The sequence below is a fragment of the Vicia villosa genome, linkage group LG3, assembly GCF_029867415.1.
Source record: "Vicia villosa cultivar HV-30 ecotype Madison, WI linkage group LG3, Vvil1.0, whole genome shotgun sequence".
NCBI classification, from domain to species: domain Eukaryota; kingdom Viridiplantae; phylum Streptophyta; class Magnoliopsida; order Fabales; family Fabaceae; genus Vicia; species Vicia villosa.
In genome coordinates, this window is record NC_081182.1 from 210669657 (window position 1) to 210677101 (window position 7445).

Consider the following 7445-nt stretch of genomic DNA (forward strand, 5'->3'; position numbering starts at 1 on the left):
CTTCAACGCTTCCAAACAACCTTGTTGAGCCAGTAGGGCTTTCATCTTCAAGCACCACACACTGAAATCGTTCACCCCGGTGAACTTTTCAATCTCATACTTTTTTGAAGGCATATTCTCCATGCTTACCGCACCAATTTGTTGTGAAACGATGCCAAAAACAGACTATAAAAGGTTTACTTTCTTGAAAAGAAACCTACAAGGGTAGGAAAAAAGGGAGGCAATATGAACAACAACAAGGATTGGTTATAACTATTATTCTTTACTTTTTCTTTATTAAATATTAGAAGTGTTACAAGAATAACAAATAACCCGCTCACCCTAAATTAGCATTTGTCGTATCAGAGAATAGTATGTTATTTATAATAAACCTAACATACTAAGCTAATAGGCTTTTTGCAAATACCCATTATAAGATAACTTAGAGTATAAGTTAACTTAAACAATTGGACATAACAAACAGGCCAATTTGAAATACTAACAACCCTAGCATTTCGACACCTAGATACTAGAACACACTTCAACTACAGTATGTAAGATTTTCGACACCAGCATGTGAACATACTTCGACGACGTGCATGAATCTTATCGAACTAGAAGCTACTCTGCGTCCCAATAGAATTCGATCCAATTCTCACATAAGATTTCAAGTTTGACAAACTATGAGTTGTTTACAAAAAAATATCTTTATGAAAAAAACTTGCAATAATTTATAGAAAATAGAAGATAAATTGAATGAGTTTAGAATATTGAAGGAGAGAGCTCTATGAGGTAATAATATCCTTAAAATATTACAAGTAAAGTGTAAGGTAAGAAATCAGAGTGGGCCCAAGTATAAAAATTGTATCAATGTTAATATAATTATTTAGAAATTTCCTTAATACATTTTTAGGGGTTTTAGGAACCCATGTGGAAATTATCCTAATATCTCTTTTATTTGGATACGCATATTTGAGCGCACCTTGAACATAAAAAATATCCAAATAAAAACATTATTATAATCAGAGTGGGCCCAAGTATAAAAATTGTATCAATGTTAATATAATTATTTAGAAATTTCCTTAATACATTTTTAGGGGTTTTAGGAACCCATGTGGAAATTATCCTAATATCTCTTTTATTTGGATACGCATATTTGAACGCACCTTGAACATATTTTGTCGTCCTTAATTTGGATAATCAAATTCGAAGGGCATTTCGGATGGATTTGGATATGTACATCTAAAATCTTTCATGATCACTGTTTTACCCATTAGGTAGGGAAGAAAACAAGATTCGGATCGAGCTATTCAGAATGATTTTTCTCTTCTTTATTATCATCAAAGGTATATCAGTATTGTGTTGTAATAAATTAATGTATATTGTATAACAATTTTTCATTTTATAATAGATACAAATCTATGTAATAAAAAATATATTAATAAAAACATTATTATAATTTTAAATATAATTTTTAAATTTATGTATATTGATAATTTAAATCAATTAATTTTAAGTTGATGCATAATACATATTTAAGAGAAATTTTTATCTGTCCTAATTTCTCTTTTATTGAAAAGGTATTTTTTGTACTATAATATGTGTTTAATGAGATCACATATTTATATAAATGGTATATAATAAGGTAATACAATTAAAACAATTGATACGCCTTGAATTAATTGATTCTTAACACTCCCTTAATTTGAATATTTATATCTAAAAACAACCTAAAAACGAAATATTAGATTATTTCAGATATGCTTATCAGAAAATCTCTTAAAAATGAAATTTTGGGATATTTGAAAATTTCTTTAAACTAAAATATTTGATGAGTTCAGATATACATATTCGAATCATGAAGGTATTTTTGAAATTTCGACAGAGGTCTAGTAGAAGTGTTAGGAGTTTAGTTAAAAATTCTCAATTATTTAAAGCTCATTAACCAATAACTTTTGATAATTTAGATGGTGAGTTGGTCTCTTAATTTTAATTATGTTTGAGATTAGATAATAAAAGAATTATTTCTACCTGCTTCTCTCTGATTTAAAAGATATAGTAGGATAGTATTATTGTTTTGTTTAGATATAAAATTCATTTTTATTTTTTTATTTTTTTGTTTTCCACCAAAAGTTTAGTCCCGTTCGAAGATCATCTCTGGTATTAAGTGGTTCCAATCTCCTCTCGATCATAGTTACAGGAGATTGGACTGTAATTGTTTCTATCATATCCAGCGGCAATCACCACTGAACTAACTAACGATTGATAGATATACAATTTATATTTTAATAGTGAAATATGACTAATCATATTTATAAATATCAGTTAATCATAATTAACGATTCCTTTTAACCTCCAGTTTTAATTTGATAAACTAATTTTGTTAGTAATCAAACTACATTATCTTTTACATTTTTTTAATAGTGATACACTTACTTTTTGGAGGAATCAAATTAGGAATGAAGAATCAAATATAATGTAAAAGAAATCAAACTATAATACAAAATGGAATTCTTATGCATTAGGATCAATTGATTTTATAAAAGAAAATTATGTATGTGTAGGATTTGGACAAGATATTATAGATTGAAAAACAATTCGTATCTAAGTTTATATTTGCTTGACTACCAATATTTATACTCATATTTGTATCTTATGGATATTTAAGTATTCATATTCATCTCCGTTTACTCACTTATTTATTAAAAAAATATATCATTTATAATTTATTATATCATTTTAAAATTTTAACAATATTAAAAAAAATTAAGGATAATATTGTAGAATTAAAAAATAAATAAATATTTTTAATAAGATACGTACACACGTTTAATAATTATATATTTAATAATGCGGAAATGAGATCGAGTGAATGTTAGGGTACCTATACTCACACTCATATCCACTTATTTTTGTAAATATTTGTCTGTGATCATACGCATTTTGCAGATTCTTACTTTATCCATTATAATTCTTTTTACTAGTGTCCATTGGAGATGGGTCTGAGTACTATCCTATTTATAGGTTTTGGCTAATATGCATAAGGATTTATTTATGCACCATACATAAGCCTACATAAGTCATTGAATCATGTTTTTAATCCAGTATTGAGTATTGAGTATTGAGTGGTGAGTATTGAGTATTGAGTGGTGAGTATTGAGTATAATAATTGATGTCTAAAATTTAATCCAAATATCCATAATAATCTATGCACGGTAACTGCCCCTCTATTTACATAACAATTTGTCTCCATAACTCTCCAATATTCATATAGATCATTTCAACATAGTTTAATAATTTTTCTAAAAAACATATGTCTCCTTTGTAACACCAAAGGATGAAAGATTTCTTAAAAAAAAAAAAAATAGATCTAAAAATTATAAAGTATTTCTATGTTACCCCTTTTATTAAAGATGCTTAAGAGACATTTATTATGTGCAAAAGGGGCAATTAAAATATATTATGTACTTTAGTGCTACAAATATTTAACAATGTTTAGCTTTGCATTAAATTTCCACACATTGTTTATCTAAATCATTTGTAAAGTTAAAACATAAAAAAACATGGCTAAACTTTTCAACTTTGGTTATGTTATAGTTTTGTTTTTATCTCTATTCCTTATTTCAGCTAAGGCTTTATGTAAATATTTTGTTCCCTTAAATATTTTCTTTCTTATTTTGTAGTTCTTAAATAATATTTTTATCATGTTTTACTCACACTGTTTATTCTATTTTCACTCATCAGTTCCATGTGAAACTAATGAAGATTGTGCAAACGTATTTTTTACCGCTGGAAAGCTGGATTACTTTGTTGAGTGCATCGACAAAAAATGTTTGTTGATTAAGATATAAGGAAGAATTAGTTTAGTTCTTGAAATGTCAAAAAATTATAAATAATAATAGACTTAAGTAGTCTTTTCAAAAATTTTATATGTTCATTTCTTATTGGCAGTAATCCCTTACATCGAAATTTTATTACAAAAACACGTGACAAATGGCACTGACGTGATGGTCATATTTTTTAATATTCAATAATTTGACATAAGTTTTTTAATTTTGGTCCTTAAATATGATCTCAATAGTCACGTATGTATTTCAAAAATTGCTGTTCAAGATTTATGCTTCCAACCAAAAATTGTATCTTTTATATATTTTTTTCGTTTTGTAATTTCATACACTTAAACTATGACTTTGTATCTCTAAAATTTTCACAATGAAATGAAAAAGACAATAAATATTATTATTAATGTAATTTTATTCATTACTTATTAATTTTGGTTGTATACGGTTGCCTCCAAGTTCTCCATATAATTTATAAATTTAAGTTATAATTAACTAAATTAACGGTGTGTTGGAGGATTTGATCAAAACGCATAATTCAATTATTTTATAAAATATTAATTTAGTGATTGAATATATTATAAAATATAAAAATATGAATATTTTTATTTTTTATAATTTCATTTTTATAATTTCATTTAAAATAAGAGTATTAAAACCAAGAGTAATTACATTGGTGTAATTTATAAATTTGATAAAAATTAATAAATTTGTTATTTTGTCATATACAATTCAATACACTTGTTTTATGGGTGTAATCGACCAACTATTCCTCTGACGTTGCAGTTTGATATATTTGACAATTTATTAAACCTTAGAGATTGCTTTGCATATTTATCAATCGACTTGTTTTGAATATTTATCTATTGATTAGTGCTCTCATTAATTAAGGACTTAATTTTTTTCTTTTTTCGCGCCAACCACTAGCCTATCAATAAGAGTCTCTTTCCACATATTTTGACATCCATAAACATGAGCTTTCATTACTCACTTCTCACTCTCTCAAAAAATTATTATTTTTTTACTTCTCTCACTAGAGTTTAGTCGTAGTGCTTTCGAGAAAGTTGTTTTACAAGTGAGGCAGTTGTAATTCTAGAAGGGTAGTACTGTAAATTCCTTAAGAGAGTTTTTTTTACCTTGGTTGAATAATTCATCCATTTAGGGATTGTTTATTTGGTTTTGAAGCTAAAACAAGGTTTGGTTTCAGGGATTTAATTATTATGTCGCTAATTTGGTTCGGAGGCTCAGCCCTTTCGAAAGGCTTCAATCGATTCAAGTTCAGCCCGATGTTAAAGCTTGTTAAGGTTTTTAGAGAAGCATTGTATAAAATCTCTTGGGTTTTTGGTTAGTACGGTATAAAACCACAATTTGGTTTGTGAGCTTAGTTTAGGGTTAAAATCTCTCTCAGGTTCAAGATCAGCCCGAGTAAAATCTTGGTTTAAAGCTTGAAGACTAACTGCTACAAGTTTTGTTTTTCAAAAAAGACTAAGCGATTCAATCCATTGTTTGGAAGGACGACTCGCCGCTTCTCTCCTTGTTTTCTACTTGGTTGGAAGTAAGCCACAAACTTCAGTTCCCTTGTATAACCGGATTCGAGAGTTCAACCTACTAAAAGATGTTAAATTTATTAAATACTCTCAGGGGAAATTCTTAGGGAGATGATTAGGTATTTTTTTCGTTTGACCAAATATCTATAACTTCTGGGGTTTTCTCTATATCCCTTAATGGTTAACTTCTGCATTTTATTTTCCGCTGTTTATTTCTAAAAATGTTTCAATTTTTTTTTCTTTAAAATTACCATTTTTATGAACATGCAATTCGTCCCCCTCGTCTTGTGTTTGGAGCTACATGTCCAACAAATATTGATGCTCCAATTATTCCAGTTCAAGATCCTTCTAAAAAACATGGTAATGTAGAGTCACATTGTAACGCCCCGAATTTAATTAATTATTTAATTAAATTGATCGAGGATTTATTGGTTGAAATTAGTTGAAGTTGAGATTTATCGGTATTATTCTAAAGGCGTAATTTGGATTAATATGTTAATTTGAGCAGTTAAGTTGTGGTCGGATTTATTAGTCGGATTAGTCAGAGGAGTACAATTGCGAGTTGGTATTAATGAAGTTAAGGAGCAATTGTAGTTGGGGAATATTATTGGGAATAATATTCGTTATGTTATGTGATTATTCAATTATGTGTGTTATTTGGCTTAATTGAGTAATTAAAGAGATATTATGAATTGGGCCAAAGTGGAATAAATATGACATATGAGATTGGATTGTGGGTTAAGCCCATTAGTGAGAAAAGATAGTAAGAGAGTTAGGGTTTTAGAGACATAACTCTCATTTGGTGAAAGAAGAGAAATAATAGAAAGAAGAGAAAGAAGAGAAAGAAGGGAAGGAAGAGGGAAAGCTATGGCATGAAGAGGAAGAGCTCCATTGAAGGAAGTGAAGCTTTTGCTAAGGTAAGGGTGGGGTTCTTACTCTCTAAGGGTTGGCATGATGATGTATATGTGTTACCCTAGGATTTCGACTTACTAATAAATGGGCAATTGGGCCTCAATTTGGTAGAAAGGCCCTAAATTGGTAATTGGGCTTCAAGTTAATATCTACATTGCCATTTGGGTCGAAGTGGTTCGACTAAGTAATGTTTAGTAGTCAAAGCTGCTCGACTAGGAAGATTATCTAAGGCTTCAACGTTCGACCAGACCAGAAGTATGCGAAGACTTAAGAATTTTGCTGAAGAAACTGAAGTGTAAGTCGAGAGGTAGTAGAAGTTAAGAGGCAGTTTCAGGCAGTTTTCTGGCAGTTCTCACAGGACGCGTGGAAGTCTCACAATTGAAGATCTTGCATGTCGAAGACACGTGTTGACTGATAGCCAGTCGACCGTTTGTAGTAGTTATTTTATTTTACTATTTAAGCAAGTTTCATAGGAATAGTTAGAGGTCCGCATTCTCTACATAAACACAAGTAAACTCAAACCTCTGCGCAATAATGAGTAACGAGTGCAACTTTGGAATGTACGTATGCGTACCAATTTAATTAATGCAATCATTTTACATTACATTTTATCTTTCAGTGCACATTTACTGCCTTTTTTATTGCTGTGATTTACTTTAAAGCTTTGAATTTCAGCGTTTACTTTTACTTTAAAGTCACTATTTACATTTAATACGAATTAGATACATATAATATAACAAATAAAGCAATCAGTCCTGGAGTATTCTAGTTGACTCCGCAAAAGTAACCTTTAAAAAGGAAACTAGCGCTTGTTTACCATTTTTCTGGGTAAACAAATTGGCACGCCCAGTGGGACCCGCCGATTGTTATTTATTTTTGTTATGTATAATAGTTATGAATGATATTAAGAAGTGGTCGGAAATTAACTAACATGGCTGAAGTTAATACAAATAATTCTGATCTTTCTGGAAATCAAGGAGGTGTTCTGACTGGAGTAACACCACAAAATGCCGCAGATTCGTCCCCAGTTGGAGCAACAAATACTGGTGGATTGACGGCAGCAATATTGGTATCATCACCAACGAATGTACGGTCACCATTTAATCCATTACGACCGCCGTTTCATGGAATGCTACCTCCACCAGGTTTTAACCCTCAGTTTGGAATG

The 7445-nt window shown here is 29.6% G+C and overlaps 1 long non-coding RNA gene across 1 annotated transcript; it reads left to right on the forward strand.

The window, feature by feature from the left end:
- The first annotated feature begins 3479 nt into the window (after window positions 1-3479).
- Window positions 3480-3916, forward strand: LOC131657266 (uncharacterized). The gene is made up of 2 exons (XR_009300573.1): window positions 3480-3618; window positions 3724-3916. It is a non-coding gene; the product is annotated as an uncharacterized LOC131657266 (long non-coding RNA).
- The last annotated feature ends 3529 nt before the right edge of the window (window positions 3917-7445 follow it).